This window comes from Suricata suricatta, chromosome 3 (genome assembly GCF_006229205.1).
Source record: "Suricata suricatta isolate VVHF042 chromosome 3, meerkat_22Aug2017_6uvM2_HiC, whole genome shotgun sequence".
NCBI classification, from domain to species: domain Eukaryota; kingdom Metazoa; phylum Chordata; class Mammalia; order Carnivora; family Herpestidae; genus Suricata; species Suricata suricatta.
The window spans coordinates 136975873-136995430 of record NC_043702.1 but is presented as its reverse complement, the minus strand read 5'-3'; positions in this window follow the sequence as shown (position 1 = coordinate 136995430).

Genomic DNA, 19558 nt, shown 5'->3' with positions numbered 1-19558 from the left:
AATGAAACTTACCCTGGGGATTCTATTTAAAAGGACAAACCCTCTTCTCCACAACCACCTGCGAAAATTCCTGCCATGCAAGAATTTTCTGTTTTCCCTTGACAACTGTGGCTTTCTAACCCTCTCCGTGCCTTACTTAGTTACGTTTACTGTCTCTCTCCCACCAGAAGACAAGTGTTCAGGGGACTTGGTGTGCTCACTCGTGTATCTCAAACATCTTGACCAGTGCCTGGACCACTGTGAGCACTTTGATACATATTTCCTGAACAAACGAATAGGAAAGGCAGACTTCTGTATATGCCTTATTTGTTGACAACTAAAATGCAATAACTCTAAGACTGAAATGAGATGGTTTTTAGTTTTACAAAGAGCTCTATCATTTGCTTTATTCATTTCCATTGGATGGAAATGTGAAGCTTTTGAAACTACAAACCAACGCATGTAATACCTAATACTAGTTGAAAAACATTAATCAATAAGTGTTAACGTCTCATACCCTTGCAGAACACACGTCTACAGATTGCAAAGCTTGCTTATAGATTCCAAGCCCCGAACACTGACTGCTCTCACTGGTCTTTACTCAGGGCTGTGCAGGCAGATGCATTGGCACATCCTTATTTTGAGATGAAGTGTGTCCCTTCTCTAATTTTTCAACAAAAAATTCCCCTAACCTTCAACACAGTTTTAAAAATGGTGTAATGAGCATCATACGGCCTTTAACTAGTGTTGCCAATTTTTAATCTTTTGCCCCATTTGCTTTCTCTTTCTTTCTTACATGTATTTGTAAGGACTCAGGTCTGAATCAAACTGACTCCATGACAGGCTTCAAGTTTCCCTCTGACCTTGGAGGCCTAGGTGTCAGTTTCTCAGAATCATTAGACAATAGAAGGGCACACATTGCCCAAGGCAGGAGGGACCACCCTTGTAACACCCAATCAGGAAAGGCCAGCTAACACCCTTAACATTTCTAAGGGCAGGCCTAGAAGGCTAGTCACACCCTGCTTGAGGGTCCTGGGTCCACTCTGTAATTGGTTAACACTCTAAATGTTGTGATTGGGTCCCGCCAAAAGTAACAAACACTCTGGACGATGTGTGTGGTTAAAGTCACTGCCAATGCTGTTATGCGATAATGATTGGACCCCTGTACCCGTGTCACAATTTCCTGTCACTCCCCCTTCCCAAGCCCATAAAGGCCCTGTCCCGCCTTTGTTCGGGGCTCTCAGCACGGACCCACTGCGCTGGTGCAGTCTGTGAGCCTGAGTTTAGGCCCGGCCAGCCTAAGCCCGTAAGAAAGCCCTTTGCTTTTGCATGCGTGACTCGGTCTCCCTTGCGGTCTCTAGTTTTGGAGACAATAATGAAATCTTGGGCATAACATTTTTATTGTTTTCCTAAAATGTGTGATGGTGATTTGCTTTAAAATAACATTTCACCCCTAAATGCTTCATCAAGTGTCAGTTAAGAACAGGACATGCTCCCTATCAATCATCACAACAAAAGGATCATACTCAAGAAATTTAACATCAATAGAATACTGTTCTCCAATATAGTTTTTTATATGCAAGATGTAACACAAGCCAAGCATTATATTTAGTTGTTAAATCTCTAGAATAGTTCCTCCTCCCTCTGGTCTCCTTTTCCTCCTTCTTCTTCTCCTCTTCCTCCTTTATTGTCTGTCATGTCATTGACATTTTTTTAAGTTTATTTATTTTTGAAGGCAAGAGACCATGAGTGGGGAGGGGCAGAGAGAGAGGGGGACACAGAATCAGAAGCAGGCTCCAGGCTCCAAGCTGTCAGCACAGAGCCCGAGGACATGGGGCTCAAACTCACAAACTGTGAGATCATAACACAAGCTAAAGTTGGATGCTTAACCAACTGAGTCACGCAAGCGCCCCAATGTCATTGACATTTTTGAAGTGTACAAACCAACCATTACCTCATTACTAAATTCAAGGTAAAGATTTTCTAGCAAAACTTCTACCTTAAAATTAGACTTTTAATTGTGCTTTAATAGCTATAAAAGACACAATACAGTGAAGCGATTACAAGCCCAGTCCACGCAGCCAGACGTACGTGGGCTTGAATCCAGCTCCCCCACTCATGTACCATGAGCAATATTCACTAGCTCTTTGCCTCCACTTCCCTATTGTAAGATGGAGGTGATCATACTGCCCGTCTCACGGGACTGTTATGTAGATTAAATAGGTTAGTATATGGGAAGCACTTAGTACTTGCCGTGTAATAAATGCTCTATGTTAGCTCTGTCTATGGTTTTTAAACAACCTTGACTAATCTGCATCTAGTGGTTGAGTTGGGGGTGGTTGCCGCCATGGAGTGGCTGGGAAGAAACACAAGAGGAAGCTTTCATCTTCCCTGAGTATGGAGTAACTATCAAAGACCTGGCTTGGAATTTTAATTAAATCCCAATATTGGTTTTTGAAGTGTGGAGAGTTTCCACCTCCTCACCTTTTGACAAATGGCATTTAAAACACATTCAAAAGGGAAAGAGTAAGGTGGCGTCTCTGGGCAATCCACGGGAAAGTGTCAGAGATGAGCCGCCCTGATCCGACTCGCCTCTAGAGGGCAGCAGAGGCCCGGGCAGATCTGGGCTCCTTTGCCTGTGAACCCCCGTGACTCACTTCTTTCCACAAAGCACCCCGAGGTAGGAGGTCGGCTTTCCACAACAGACTAAACAGGTGTGCGATTGTTTACTTGGGAAGAGGTAGCAAATGACCGCACGTAACACTGGAATGCACTATCTTTTTTGTAAGAAAGATGTTCTTAAATGTAACCGTTTCTGAAGACTAAATATATCACACTAATGTGGGTGCCTCATCCAAAGTGTGGTAACATGAAGCTCACTAGATCTGGTTCCAGCAATTAATTCTTAGCAAGCAGCTGAGTGTTGAGAGTGACTTTGTGATGTAATTGCCCCCAGTGCCAACTCCCCATGGGCAGGGAATACTGTCTCCTCCGTGCAGGACAGAGCTTACCTCGGCTGCCACTTGTACTTGACAGTTTCCAAACACGGATAGGGACTTTCTACTCTATGTCAACTTTAAGACTTTCTGGTCACTGTTTCTACCAGAATTCAACTTTACTCCTATAGCTTAGCTATTACCAGGTGTGATATAGGGGTCTCTTTTAAACCTTGTAGAGCGTTCAGAAATAGATTCAACTACAAATAAATTATGAGCAACATTATTAGCACATTCTTGGACATTTCAGATGGGCTGTACAAAGTAATGGACAGGAGCACAAAATCTGAGAGCCGATAGCCCAGGCTCGAATTCCAGCTCCGCAAGATCTGGAATGAGGTATTTAGACTCTCTCTGCCTCAGTTTCCTTATCTATAAAATGGAGATTCTACTAGCACCAACCTCATAGTGTCCTCAGGAGAATGTAAGGAGTTAATATATGTAACACTTCCAACAGTTTCTTGCATTTACAGCAGAACCTTGGTTTGTGAGCACAGTTTGTTCTGGAAACCTGCTTGTAATCCAAAGCACTTGACTATCAAAGCACATTTCAAGAACCATTGGCTCAGTTGTGATCACGTGACATTCGGCATCAGGTACTACTCATATTGCAAAACATTGCTCCTTTATCAAGTTAAAATTTATTAGAAATGTTTGCACGTCTTGTGGAATGCTTGCAGAACAAGTTACTCACAATCCAAAGATTTACTGTAATAAGTCCCATAGAACTGTTAGCTTTTGTTATCTAGGATCTCACTCAGAACCTTCTGCAAGCGTTCAAGCCTTTCCTTCCTCCCTTCTCCCTCCTGAATAACATGGCGGCACAGCAGACACTTGGGCTCAAGGTACCCGTAGAACATTACCCTCCATAGGTATCTGCTAAAAAGGAGAATTTTCCCCTTCACCCAAAACACCCAGGAAGAAAACTGTACAAATTCTGCATTCCCTCAGCCTTCCCCTTAAAGGGCCATCCTCCACCTTTGTGCTGTTCTCTTTTGGACCAGTTAGGTTCTACCTGATTTTCTTGACAGAGATTGGGTTATCCGTGGTTTCTCTCTTGGTCACTGGCTCTAGCACAGCCATTCTCAAATTCCTGAGGAATTTACTTAATTGGTTGCCCACCGTTATGCACAAACTTTCCTCATTTTGCCAAGGGAAATGAGACAGATAAGTATCATACATATTCCCCCTGTAAAAGCAGAAAATAAATATAATTCCTTTAGCAAAAATAAAATAAATTATTTTAAAAGTTTAAAAAATGTTTTAAAAAGTATTTCAGAAAAGTGTTCCACAAAAACTAAGAAAGAAAAAAATTGCTTCAGTGACTCGGAGAATATAAGCTTTATTTTAAAATATGAAAAAAATGTAGGGGCAGCTGGGTGGCATGAACCAAGAGTTGGTAAAGCATCCAACTCTTGATTTGAGCTCAGGTCATGATCTCACGGCTCGTGGGATCGAGCCCCACATCAGGCTCTGCACTAACAGCATGGAGCCTGCTTGGGATTCTCTCTCCCTCTCTCCCTCTGCGTCTCCCTCGCTTGTGCAAGCTCTCTCTCTCATAACAATACATTTTTAAAAAATAATAAAGAAAAACAAAACATTTTAAAAACTGGAAAATAATTAAGAGGGTGATTAGTAGCTAGCATATCAGGTCACCAATATAAACTGACATTCTCTTAATGTGAAAACCAGGGTCTGTGCGAATGTACCTTGTGAAGAAAGACTTGTAGAATCACCTTTTATATAGTTCTATGAGAATTGGGCAGATTCCGTTGGAAGGCTACACTGAGGGTAGCACATTCTTTGAGGTAAACCAGTTACCTGACGTATTTAGTCTGTTCTCTGGGTTTCCCCTAGGCTTGGGGGCTTGGGTATCTGAAACTTAGTTCAACAAATTACTAACGGATTCCTCCTCGGACATACTCCGGCATTTTTTTAGAAGTCCAATAAAATCAAAATAATTTATGCTACACAGTCCACTGGGAAAACTTTGAAAAATATATTGATAAGACAGTGGCACATGTGAAGACACTGCCTTTCCCACGGGGCGCAGGGGTTTCAGCACATGGCTTTCAGAATCAAACTGCAGGCTTTCAGATCCCAGAGGTTCTACTTCCAAGCTTTGAGACCTCGGGCAAGATTTGGTGGATATGACAGTCCTTGCCTGTCGCGGACACCTGTCCGTGTTTCTGTCCCACCCCCTTCAATAAGCACCTGATGCTCTTCTTTCCTAGTTCCACCTCCCCCTCCACACACACACATTCCTTGTCCCCCATGTCGGCTGCTACCTGGTAACTGGGCAGCAGGATGGAAGCCAAGCTTCCCTTCCAAGCCTATATGGTTTCTCGGCAGGACCAACAGAAGCTACCCCGGAAGGGCTTTGGCCCGAGATGTCCCCCTGCCTGGCTCAACTCCCTTTTTCTGCCCTCCTTCCATCACCCCTTACTGCTCTCTCCTAGGACCACCTCAGAGATGACCTCATCTCAGTATCTGCTTCTGGTGAACCAGGACTTCACATGTAGCTGCCCCCCATCCCAGAGTTTTGAAAGAATGGAGAATACTATGTCAAAAGCACTAAGACAGTGTCTAGCATCTAAGTGCTGCATAAGTATTAGCTATGGTCGTTGCCTGAGGTTGGACCTGAGTACCAAGGAGCGCCCAGGGGGTGATACAGGGACTTCAGACACGCAAACGCCACAAACATACAAACTCTTGAGAAATGTTGAGGGAGCTGAATAATCCACATAATTGCTTCCATTCGCATCCCCGGTTGCACCCTTGGCCTTAATTACAAGGGAATAAATGCTTCTGGCTGAGTTGTGATACAAAGAGGCCGCTACCGTGTGCTCCCAGAAGACCCGCCACAGGCATTCAATTTAGTTAATAAGTATGGAGACTGGAGGACTTGAACGTTCTCTCTCCCATGTGCGATATTTTTTTATAAGTGAAAACTCTTTGGTTCATCCTTTCACCGGGTTCCATGGAGTAGTTTCAAGGTTGCTTGTTTGAAGGTAAGCAGCAGGAGTCTTAAGAACTTAATTTTAAGAAATTCAAAGAGCAAAGAACACACTTTGTTCTTTGAGTTCCTTAAACCTATATTTCATATCCTTTCATAATAATTTGTCTTTTATGGATAAAATATACACAAATCACTTAGGAAAAAAGGCATCTGAAATGACCTTGGGCGACCAAGTTCTTCTGTTTTTAAATGGCATGCACAGAGTATTATTATTAAGACTTCTATATGGTAGCATTTCTAGCACAGCTCCGAAAGGGAATTTACCATTTCTTTATTATTCAGTTCAAATATAAGGGCAAAGAAACTTACTCATAGGATTCCTTTTTTTAAGGTTTTCATTTATCAGCTCCTGGGAAAAAACTGATACAGGCAAAATCCCAACATGATAAAACCTGAACTAAAGTAATAGTGGCTGGGGGGAACCCCTATGTGAATTATTATGATCTTAGGTCCTAAAAAAAAATTATTCTTGTCTGGTTCTCTCATCTGACCCCACTGCAGACTGGCTTTTGTCCACTTCACAGCACTTGAGTCATTAATGATCTCCTCCAGGACAAATGGAATGTTCTCTCTTCTACCCTTATTCACTTTTAATCTATTTGTTGCCTTTGTTCGACTCAACCACTACCTTCCTCCTCCTCCATAAGCCTCTCTTCTAATTTTGTTTGATCCTTTCGTATTTTTTTCCTTTTCAGTTTTGTCATATATTTCAAAAATAAAAATGAAAACGACAATTAGAGATGAGGGGAAAAATGTACCCCAACCCAAACACTATTATTTTGTCGGATTCCCACCCCACCCCTGTTTTTTTTTTTTTTCCTATTTGGTTTTTTTACATATTGTGAGTAGGATTCTGTATCCTTCTTTTTTTTTTTTTACCAAATATTTTTTAATTCTTTCCCATGTTGCTATAGAATCTTTGAAACCTCTGACTTTAATTCTTGTTAATAATTTCATCTCTGTCTCACTCCTCCTCAGTCTGTTCTCTGACTCCTTGTTTTTAAAAAAATTTTTTTAATGTTTTATTTTATTCTTTTTGATACAGAGAGAGACAGAGCATGAGAGGGGGAAGGGCAGAGAGAGAGGGAGACACAGAATCTGGAGCAGGCTCCAGGCTCTGAGCTGTTGGCACAGAGCCCCACGCAGGGCTCAAACCCACAAACGTGAGATCATGACCTGAGCCGAAGTCGGATGCTCAGCTGACTGAGCCACCCAGGTGCCCCTCTCTGTCTCCTTGTAAATTCATACTTCTCCTCCCATAAACCCATGGCTGAGCTAAAACTACTTTATATCCCACATTCTCCTTTCATGTTCAAGTCTTCCTTTTGTCCTAATGATATAAATACTAATTTAAAAATAAAATAAAGTAGGGGCACCCCGTGCTCTGTTGGGTAAGCATCTGATTTGGCTCAAGTCATGATCTCATGGTTTGTGAATGTGAGCCTCACACCATGCCCTGGGCTGACAGCACAAAACCTGCCTAGGATGCTCTCTGTCTCCCTCTCTCTCATTCTCTCTCTCTCTCTCTCTCTCTCTGCTCCTCCCCCACTCTCTCTGTCAAAATAAACAAACTTGAAAAATGTTTAAAAAATAAATAAAATAAAGTAAAACGGTCACACCAAAATATTCATATTCAAATACTACCCATTCTGGAACCAAATCTGGCAATATAGATCAAAGATAGAGTCTTCAGAAATGCCTAAAACATGTTTCCTCTGAATAATTCCCAACATTTTCCTGAGTTCCTACAAAAGTAACAACTCGGTACTTAATTAGTAGTTTTCAACAAGATCGATACCCAGTGAGCACTTTCCAAATTCTGCTCCAGAAACGCCTAGGGCAATACTAACAAATGTTCAGTTTTTTAAGGGTGTGGGGGGAGAGGAAGGTGCTATGATAAAAAAAAAAAAGGTTGGGAAATTTTTAAGTTTAAAAATTTAAGGGGTGCCTGGGTGCCTCAGTCAGTTAAGCATCCGGCTTCAGCTCAGGTCATGATCTCACAGTCCATGTGTTGGAGCCCTGCATCGGGCTCTGTGCTGACAACTAGCTCAGAGCCTGGAGCCTGCTTCAGATTATGTATCTCCCTCTCTTTCTGACCCTCCCCTGCTCACACTGTCTCTCTCTGTCTCTCAAAAATAAATTAAAAGCATTAAATTTTTTTTTAATTTAAAAGGTTGTAAAGAATTTTCAGAGCTTTTAATGTTACTCCCAGCATGTAGCACAGTTGGTAGGTATTCAATAAATATTTGTTTAGTACATAAATTTGCATCATGAGTCTCCAGGAAATAATACAACATGTAACATTTCTCCAAAGAAAAGTAGTTTATATTTATTAGAGATATTTAAACAGCTATTTAAAAGATTGTTGATTGCCACATTGTTTAAACTAGTTCATAACTCCAGACGATCCTAATGTCCATCAACTAGGTGTTGGGGAAAGAAACGATGGACCAATGAAAGACCACAGAACTATTACAGATCATGTGATAGGTCGGCTCTGTGCTGAATATCTAAAGAAGAATGACTTGATCTTCTCTGGAGGCTTTTGGGAGGAAAAGAGAGCATCTGGATCTAGCACTGGATTGGCTCCTTTCCTTGTCAGCTTCAACTGTGAACAGAATATGTTATAACTTCAGCTCAGTTTCCTCAGCTCTAGCATAAGTCTTTTAAGCCAAATGATCTGCAGGATTCCTTTAGTCAAAGTTTGATGACTTCGTCTAAGATGTCTCATTTTAGCTGTAATGAGTGTTTTGGAAACTGAATGAAGTACCAGGAGTGGCAATGAATTAGATTATTTTTCTATCTTCTCCATGGACCGTAAACATTATAATAAATAAATATGAAAATAAATAAACACACATTTTTAGATCAGTTCCATGCAATATATCAAAAGTCTTATAAATTTGTGTACACTTAACCCAGCGAGTCTACTTTTAGGATCTAGCCGAACAAATTACTCAAGAATGTAAAAAAAGACTTAACTTAGCAAAGATGTTCATTTCAACAATAGGACAAAAAATGGACATGAACCTTACCTAACAAGGAACTTGTTAATTAGATGATAGTACACTATTAAATATCACAGTATGAAGTCATTAAAATGATGTAGTAAAATATTTAATGTAATGGAAACAGATTTATAATATACTTTTGAGATGAGAAAAGCAGGTTTTAAAACAGCATGTACAATATAATCCCATTTTTATTGTAAAATATTTCTATGCTCATACAGAAAGGTGTAGAATGACTACCAAAAAAACCTTTACACTGGTAATCTCTGGGTTTATACATGTTTTCAAAGTTTTATAAAGTTAGTATACATTGCTTATAGAGCAATAAAATCAGTGGTCTTATCATATTTTTCCATAGTTTGTTAACTTAGCACTCTATGTAACATAACTAAATCATTTATGGTCAAAGGAAAAAATGGGAGTCAATAAAACTACATCGGTAAATGTTTGCTTAAAACAGTAATGTTACTGGGGCGCCTGGGTGGCTCAGTTGGTTGGGTCTCCGACTTTGGCTCAGGTCAGATCTCATGTTCGTGGGTTCGAGCCCTGCGTCGGGCTCTGTGCTGACAGCTAGCTCAGAGCCTGGAGCCTGCTTCTGGTTCTGTGTCTCCTCTCTCTGCCCCACCTCCTCTCGTGATCTGTCTCTCTCTGTATTAAGAATAAATAAAACATTAAAAAATTATTACAAAAAAAAACCCAACGGTAATGTTACTAAGACTGTCATCAAAGATGCCTAGTCTCTTTTCCAAAAGTAATGACATTGTAGTAAGACCGGAAATGAATTTTTCAAATGCCTTAAGGGGCGCCTGGGTGGCTTAGTTGGTTAAGTGTCTGGCTTTGGCTCAGGTCACGATCTCATGGTTCGTGGGTTCGAGCCCCATGTCGGGCTTTGTGCTGACACCTCAGAGCCTGGAACCTACTTCAGATTCTGTATCTCCCTCTCTCTCTGACCGTCCCCTGCTTGCACTCTCTCTCTATCTCTCCAAAATAAATTAAAAAAAAATAGATGCCTTAAAGAAATGAGAGTTTCAATTGGATGTAGCCTTCTGTTTCTTGATCTGTAGCAGTCTGTATATTAAGTGATGCTGACAGGCACTTGTCTTGTGTAAGACCAAGAAATAAAGGAAACCAAGGTGTCATAATTCTGAATACTTAGCATAATAAGGTTATTTGAAGACTCAACCATCTGCATTAAGGAATAATCCCAAGTAGTCTCTGCAATGACACTCTAATGCCATTCTTAACATCTGTGCCTTTATTTATTTAAAAGGTGGTGGAATCCATAGAGCATGGCAATTTTTATTTTCTCTAGAACATTAAAAGGAATACCATCTTCAGCCTCCATCATTTAAGAAAAAAATATTCTAACCATAAAAAGGTTTTTACTTTTTTTTTAAGTCCTTTCAAATGAGTCAGTGTGACTTTATAAATATAGACCTTGCATTGTTTTGACTCCCCTTATTTTACTGCAGACTGGCCAAACTTTGGCAGGCACCAGTGCCCTTTGTAAAAGTCACGGTCACCTAGCAAGGAGGTCATTGTGAACAACCCCCCCCCCCAAACAAACTGGTACTATATATTTTTAGTCAACTATTCAGAAAGAGGTTGAGAAACATTCAGGGGATTTAGGAACGTGAACTGGGTTCAATGTTGTTTAGATTGGGAAAAGGCAGTTCTTTTGGTTGAAGTTAATTTAAATAATAGGACAGTAAAACCAAAATGACTTTAATCATCTCCCTTCGACTGTTTCCTAAAATTCAGTCATTCATGTCTTATCTTCACAATTTTCATCATATTGCAAAACACATCTCCTGTTATCTCCTTAATAGTTTCTCTTTGGGTCTTCTCCTCTGGGCAGTATAATACCTATGAAATCAGAGGTTTGATGGGGGTAGGGTACACAGTTAACCACCAGCCATCCAAAAGGATCTTGCATATTTGCCCCCACAAACCCTCATGTGGTCCAACTTCCTCACTTCGCTGAGGCCCAGCAGGTTAAGTAACGTGTTTGTTCCTTGCTGTGTTCATGGTCTTACTTGAAGAGGTTGACAGAGCCATTGATGGGTTTGAAAAACAATAGCAGTGCACACAGGAGAGTCTGTTCATGGCCTGTCAACGTCATTATCTACAAGTTATGTACATAATTTCAAAGACACTGGAAGTTACCTGCTCCTCCTCTTTCCAATTTTACATATTTTTTCTTTTTTACAGTTCTTAAGTGGCTCAACACTCTGCCATGTTTTATCCATTTATCCGACAACTATTTATTGAGTACCTACTTTGTGCCAGACCCTTCCTGAGGCGCCAGTACTGAGTCAAACAGATAAAACACCTTGCCCTTATGAAGTTTCCATTCTCCTGGAGCTGTACTGCTTCCTAAATGTCATATTTCTTCTTTGTGATTCTAAATCCCTGGAATTCAAGATGTGGGTGTAATCTAACTTTGGTTCCTCTATAGTACCCAAGAGAATGCTTTGCAGTGTTAAATCAGTGAGGGAACAACAAAAAGATGCCCAAACTCTTTGATTTGTTTGTCCTTTGACCCCAAGAACTACCTTTAATCACTTCGATTTATTCTACTTTATCTATTTTTTTTTCAGTTTTAAATTTTCCCGATTTCCACCTACAAAATCCTAAAGGTGAGAAAAGACAAAGATGTAGCCTGTGATGAAGGAAAACCAGCAAGTAACACAGGCAAAAGATAAAACTTTCATCAGGTGTTATCAAAGGATTACATTTCAAAAATGTCAGTGAGATAAATGGCAGAATGTTTAAAATTTCTTAAAAAGTAGCCATTAGAGTATATTCAGATAAAATATGTTTGTCCTGTGTGTACTTTCCAAAATAGCTCAATATGTTATTTGTCTCTTTAAACTAACTGTATTTAATGATACTGTGGTGTAAATTCATTGGTTATCAAGCAATTTATTTTCCAGCTGAAGAAAATAGATTGTATTTACCTTAAATTTGCATGATTTCCCAAATACTAGTAATCCTTATTAGGAAAGAAAACCAAACCAAAGATTTTTTTAATGATTTAAAAAAATTTTTTTTTTCTTTTTGAGAAAGGGAGAGACAGCATGAGTAGAGGAGGGGCAGAGAGAGAGGGAGACACAGAATCCGAAGCAGGCTCCAGGCTCTGAGCTCTCAGCACAGAGCCTGACGTGGGGCTCAAACCCATGAACCGTGAGATCATGACCTGAGCTGAAGCAAGACGCTTAACTGACTGAGCCACCAAAGATTTTTTTTTAAGTGTTGGGGTAACAAAGTTAAGATGATAACAGTTGACAATTTTCAGCTTTTGCATGGATTGTTCTTCAGTTCATGCTATTGACTCTTTTCTTCCTATATTTTTCTTCTGTCTTAAAAAGGAAATAAATTGTACTGATATATTCAAGTTCTTTGTAAAAATGAAATCTATAAAACAGGTAGACTAAGGCTTTAAGGCCTTAAATATCATACCTCATCTCTCTTTTTTTGTGAAACTCCTCTTTCCTCACATAGAATCGGGGGGCGGGGGGGGGGGATGAAGTGCTCAAGGTCACCAGACAATTGGTGACAACTGTCAGGCTCTATATCCACCCCCCTCCTACAGCCACTAGATGACACCACGTTCCTCAAAATAAGAAAGTTGTTAACAGTTCTCAATAAAAATAGAAAACAAGCTAAACTTTGTACATTTAGTCCTTTTTTTTTTCTTAATGGGGGGGAGGGGTGTGGTGAGACCTTCCAGAGGTAAAGAAAAGAGCTTACAAGTCTAGATGAGAACCAAATATGTCAGTAATGGGGCCTTTCCCTGGACCTTTGTTGTCTTTTTATTCAATTTTTAGTATCTAGTTAGAACTATTACATTTCTGAATCATGAGGACAAAACCAGTTTAAGCTCTTCTTTCCCTCCCTTCCTTCCTCCCTCTCTCCCTCTCGTCCTTCCTCCCTTTCTCCCTTCCTTTCTCTCTCTCCAGATACAAGAAAATACAGCTGGTAGTTTAAGACTTGGTCAGTCTGTCTCCGAAATATTTATGTACTTCTCTCTGACTTGGTTACCCCTCCCACTGATATTCATAGCTGCTTCTTCTGGGCTAACTGTGCCTCTACTATAGACTCTTCTCTGAGTCAGGGCCACTGGCTGAATGGCAGGAATGGTGAAGGCATGCAAGTCAATGTAGAGCTGGCTGGCTGATCTCCGGCCATCTCAAAATATTACTGCTGTTGCAGCCATCCAGGCATGAAGCCATATGAATGGAGTGACATAAAAATAAAAATGATGGGGGGGCACCTGGGTGGCTCAGTTGGTTGAGCGTTGAGGACTCTTGGTTTCAGCTCAGGTCAAGATCTCGCGGTTTGTGAGTTTGAGCCCCACATCAGCCTCTGTACTGCAGCGTGGAGCCTGCTTGGGAGTCTCTCTCCCCCTCTCTCTGTCCTTCCCCCTGCCCCCCCCAAATAAATAAACTTAAGAAAAAAAGTAGAAATGAAGGGACATTGAACAAGAAACACAGTGAAGGAAGAAGTAACAAAATCTCGTTTGTGGAATATGCACAAGACAGAAGGCGGGAGGACATGCACTTGAGGGCTTGGACTGAGTGAGGTCGGCCATCACGGGACATAGATTTCCACGGCTTGGACTCCCCCTTCTCTACTGCCTTCATGCTCTAATCACGAAGTCCTGGTAATTAAATTAAAGGTTCTTCAAGTCCATATCCCTCTTCTTTGTCACCACTGTCACTGTCCTTGTTCATGTCAACACATCTCTCCTCTTGACAATCAACTGCATCAGACTCCTTATTTCTCTTTCTCTGCCCTCAGCCCTCTAGAATTCATCCTACATTCAGTCATGAAAACGACCTTTCTACAGGAACAATCAGATCATGTGAGTCGCGGCTCTCTCTGGCTCTCTCGGACCCAGGCAGTACATTGAATTCTTACGCTCACGGCCTTGTGGAAACCCGTATCACGGGGCTCACATCGCCGGCCCAGCTCTACTGTTATCCCCTACCTGGGGCTGTAGCTCGGGCCAAACAGGTAGAGTCCTGAACTGGTCCATGCCATGGACTCATCACGATGTGGCCTGGCTTTGAGTTCTAACCCCACTGTTCACTTGGACAAGTAATTTAACTATAGTGATTCAGTAGTCTCCTCTATAGAATGTCACTAGCAGGATTAAATGAGAATAGATTTTTAAAGTGGGCACTTGGGTGACTCAGTCAGTTAAGTGTCTTACTCTTGATTTCAGCTCAGGTCATAATCTCACAGTTCAGGATATTGCACCATGAATTGAGCTTTGCAGTGACAGCACAAAGTCTGCTTGGGATTCTCAATCTCCCTCTCTCCATCCCTCCCCTGTTTTCTCTCTCTCTTTCTCTCTCTCTAAATAAATAAATTAATTAACATTAAAAAAAATGAAGAAGAAGAAGAAGAAAAGGGCCCCTGGTAGAGTAAGAGCTGTAGCAGTATTTGTTAAATAAAAAGAAAAATCCTTGGGGTGCTTGGCTGGCTCAGTCGGTAGAGCCTGTGACTCTTGATCTTGGGGCTGGGAGTTTGAGCCTGACACTCAGTGTAGAGATTACTTAAAATAAAATAAAAGTTTTAGGAAAGAAAAGAAAAGTATCTATCCAGATGGTCAAGTCTCTCCTACCCTAAGGAATTCACACCTTCTGGTTCTTAAATCTATTTTGGGAGCCTGCTTTTGGTCCATCTTTAGTCTTCCTTATAGAAGGAACTACAATGTCAGGTCTTCTGTAAAGCCTTTCTACTGTACTTTCTTCCTCCCTCTATTAAAACTTTTATTGAGGGGGGCCCACCTGGCTCACTTGGAAGGACAAGCAACTCTTGATCTTGGGGTTGTGAATTTTAGCCCCATGTAGGGTGTAAACATTACTTAAATTAAAAAAACTCTCTTATTGTATTATAACTTGTATGAATTTTCTATGGCAGTTGTGCCAAACTACCAGGAACTAGATGGCTTAAACCCACAGAAAGGTATGGTGTTGTGGTTCTGGAGGCTAGAATCCTGGAAAACAGCATCACGGGCTGAAGCCAGGTGTGAGGGTGCCATAGTCCTTCTGGAGGCTCAGTGGGAAGAGCAGCCCTTTGCCTCTCCTACCCTCTGGTGGCCGCCTGCGTTCTGAGACCCGGCCACACCACTGCCACGTCTGCCTGCCCCACAACATTGCCGCTTCCTCTGTCTGGGTCAAATCTCCTCTGCGTCTCTCTTGGAAGGACACTCGGGATGGCCTGGAGGGCTCACCAGGATAATCTGGCATAATCTCGTCATCTCAAGATCCTCCATTTAACAACTTAGTATATTCCGCAAGACACAAGATGCTTTTATCCTATGTGAGGCAACACCGGCTCTAGGGATTAGGAGGGAATATCTTTGGAGGCCATGACTCAGCTACTACAATAATGATGCGAATGTCAGTGTTGTCACCTTTGTATGACAAGGCTCCATCCCAGTGCGAGACAGCGTGGAATCGGTAAGTGAAATGCACATACAGGTACAGCGGAGCAGGGTGAAGCCCCACTGTCCATGCTCATCGGTATCCCTTCTTTGCCCCGCTTTATTTCACCAGGTCGGAGCTGTTTCTTTCATATGCTAATCTGTGCCTGGAAAGATATTTTACTCATGAATTGGATCAACTTCTAGGTCAGAGAAATTAGGCAAAGGGGGCTTCGTCCCTGAATCATTTTTTTTCTGAGCTGAGGTGAGGCCAAGTAACCAAAAAACTCTGTTCAAACCCTGTTCCATCAGAGCTAAGGGGCAGAGGGAGGGTGAAAGGTGAAGGGGCCCTGGCAGCTGGAAGGTGAGCCTCACAGAATCCGAGAATGCAGAGTGCCAGACTGGCAAGTCTGAGCGGCGTTAAAGTGCCGCCGTCAGGCTGCCTGCCTGGTCTGTTGCCATTGCCTGGCCGTTTATTGTAAACGCACTTTTCTTCGTGATCTGAGCTCCTAAATTCATGATTATTGCTTAACCGCCCATTTCCCTGTCTCGAGTCACTTGAGTTCAGCACAGGCATTTTTCGGAAGTGAGGCTGTTTCTTCTCTAGTCTTCCTAACTCAGTCACCTTCACCCACAAGAATAAGTCTGTCCTAGCCACCGCTCACCTGGAAAGACAGCACAGCAGCGAGGCCGCTGTTTTTCGCGGCTATTGGAAATGCTTCCCAATGGAAGAAGAAAAAAGTTGCTCGCAGTGAAAGAAGCAAGCAAGTAGGTTACTTCCTACAATGAATCCTTAGAACAGTAAATTGTTTACTGTATTATAATTGTTTATTTACTTTTAGGCCAGCCTTTTTCATCTTTGTGCTGGTTGGAGCCCCACAGGATCAAAATGTTAAACAAACTATAGAGCCCGAAAACGTATCCAAGATTTGCCTAGGTAGATGTGTAATCAGAAACTCCTAAAGTTTGAAAAAAATTTCTTTCATTTATATGTAGCACCCATCTGTAAAACATAATTGTCAGAATTGATTAAAAAATTTTTTTAATGTTTTTTATTTTTGAGAGACAAAGAGACAGCGCGAGCAGGGGAAGGTCAGAGAGAGAGACACACACAGAATGTGAAGACAGGTTCCAGACTCTGAGCTAGCTGTCAGCACAGAGCCCGACGTGGGGCTCGAACCCACAAACCGCGAGATCATGACTGGAGCCAAAGTTGGATGCTTAACCGACTGAGCCACCCAGGCGCCCCAATTGTCAGAATTGATTTAAGGAGTGTGACTGGCTTAAGGCTCCTTTAACATAGCGGTCTGGAGACCGCCAGAGCGTTTATTGATCAGACTAGACTCCTGTAGCCTGCCCAACAAGACCAACTTACCTCCTAAAATCATCTCAAACAACACTCTCCCTCTAGCTCTGTTCCACTCTGTCTTTCCTACAGATCATACTCCCTCTTACCAATGGAACTTTGCACATGCTCTTCCCTCTGCTTCAAATGCTTGTCCCTCTTCCTCTCCCCTTGATTAAGTTCTATTCGATCTTTGGATTATAGCTCAAGCATTACTCTCTCTGAAAAGCTTTACCAAAGTACGTCAAATCCCCTAACCCAAGTACTGGCTTAGCATTTAAGACCACTGACTCTGTTTGTGTGCTTATGTGATTAATGTCTTCTCCTTCCAGGACACTGTACAAAGCTCTGTGAGGGCAGACACTAAGTCAGTTTCCATTATCATTAGGTCACCAGCCCTTCTCACTGTTGCTGGAACCCAGTAATAAGCATGTAATAAATCTTTAAATGTCAAATGATTACGTTGTGGAATCTCATGCTTGCTCTGCACTGGGTTCTTATGCAAGCTATTTGCCTTGACAGGGTCTCATCTTCTTCATTAGGAAGAAAATGCCTCTTCCATTCCCCAAATTCTAGGATACCGATGGTTCCTGACTTGAGCCTCTGAGACTGATCAGGCTAGAGCTAGAAAGCTGACACACTGATCTCCCTGCTGAGATGATATGCCATAGACCAAACAAGAAACTAGAATTACTCTCTGCACCTTTGCCCCTCTCCTTAATACTACTGCCTTGATTCTGGCTTTCATCGCCTTTCATTTAAAATACTGTAAATTCGGGGTGCCTGGGGGCTCAGTTGGTTAAGCGTCTGACTCTCAGTTTTTGCTCAGGTCACGATCTCTTGGTCAGTGAGTTCGAGCCCTGCATTGGGCTCTGCGCTGGTAGTGCAGAGCTTGTTGGGATTCTCTCTCTCTGCCCCTTCTGCACGTGTTTTCTCTCTCAGAATAAATAAGCTTAAAAAATAAAACTGTTTAAAATGCGATCAATGCTCCCTTAAGTGGTGGACCTATGCTCAGTCCTCTCCTCTCTGTCTGCAAAGCTGCCAGTAGAACTCCGTCTAAACGCCGGATGGACCTTGGCACCCCTCTGCTTAATTCTTGTGTTTCCCACGGCACGTCTTCGGCACGTCTTCGACAAAACTCACCTCCCGAGAAGACATCCTTCCCCTGCTCCTGTCTCCCCTCCTGCCTTCTTGAGAACTCTGCTCCACCCAGAACCACGCACAGGGCCCCAACACATGCTCTGTTCTTTCACGTCCCTCTGTCCTTGTGTGCAGTTCTCTCTGCCTGGAAAATGTCTCCACTCCTTTGCTCGTCAAGTTTTACCCATCCTTTTAGGCTCAAGTGTTCCTTGCATGTGGCCCAGGCCCTGACTCAGCCACCAGGTCTCAGGCTGGGTTTGTCACTCACTGCCTGTGTCCTCACAGGATACTGTGCCCAAGCCGTCACAACACTCCTCAGTGAGCTAGATTTGCATGCAGAGGGTCATCGGGGTTAAGAACATGGGTGTCACATTCAGACTGATGTGAGTTTGAAACCATTTTCTGCCACTTACCGTGTGGCCTTGGAAAAGATTCGTGGTTTCCTAATTCTGGAAAAGGGGGACTTACTGCCTAACTCATTGGGCTGTTGTAATTACAGAATAAACGGGATGATGTGTTCGATGCACTTAGCACAATGGGCCCACTATACTAACTAGTGGCCAATTGTCACTAGGCTGTGAATGTGTCAAATGCAAAGACTCAGGCCAACATTTTGTCCGTCTTTCGATCCTGGTGACTTGGTACGTAGTGGCTATTCAGGGACTGCTTCTTCAAATGCGTAAATGAGTGTCCAGAATGTATTTTTCTTTACAGGAGGACTAGAGGCTTATTCATTTTTGGGGAGTTTTATTGAGGAGTCAAAAATTCAATTGATCTTATGACACATTCCAAATCATCTTTATTCCCTTTGCTAAACTAATCCTGAACTTATACATGTACCATAATTTGAGATCAAACTTGAGTTTTTAGTATCAGTGTTTTCTGCTAAATTCTCCCTTCCTACTTTCAAGAGTTTTTACTGCAAGCACATCAATTTCAGTCCTCACTCAATCCTTTGCAGAACACAGAGTATAGCCTCCTTTGTCACAGTAGTAATACCAACAGCATGCACTTGTGTAAGACTTACGCGCCAAGTACTGTGCAATGAGCTCTGCATGTTTCACACTCTGTGATTTGTAACCTAACTCACTTTTCTAAGATGCCACTGAGTGGTGGAAGCGATTAAAGGCCTTGCAAATTCTAATCTGGTGTTCTGACCACAGCATGGCTTGTGGACCCCAAAAGAGTCTAAGTTCCTTGAAGGCAAGGTGACCTCCCCCTTTATCTGCAAAGTCTTGAATGCAGACACTCAGGGAGCCCGGCGGACCTGCGCATTTCCTCTCCTGTTCCTGTCACTAACTTCCACCAGAGGGGCGAACGTTCACACTGAACACTCGAGACTCCCTGGAAGGTTCAGAGCCTCACGAGGTTCAAAAGCCTTTAACCTTGGGCGAGCACCCCTTTACCCCCAGCACATCACACTCTTCCTCGGTTTCTCTTAGGCTTCCCGGATGACTCCTTGCAGGGTCTCCGACAAGGACAGACAGTGTAAGGTTGAGAAAACACCTTTGTCCCCGTCTTTATGCCAAGGGCGGGTCGCCCCGTGGGCCCTTGCCGCCCGCGGCGACCCCACCCGCCCACGGGAGGGGACGGCGTCCGCTCTGCCCGCGGAGACGCACACGCCTGGCGCCC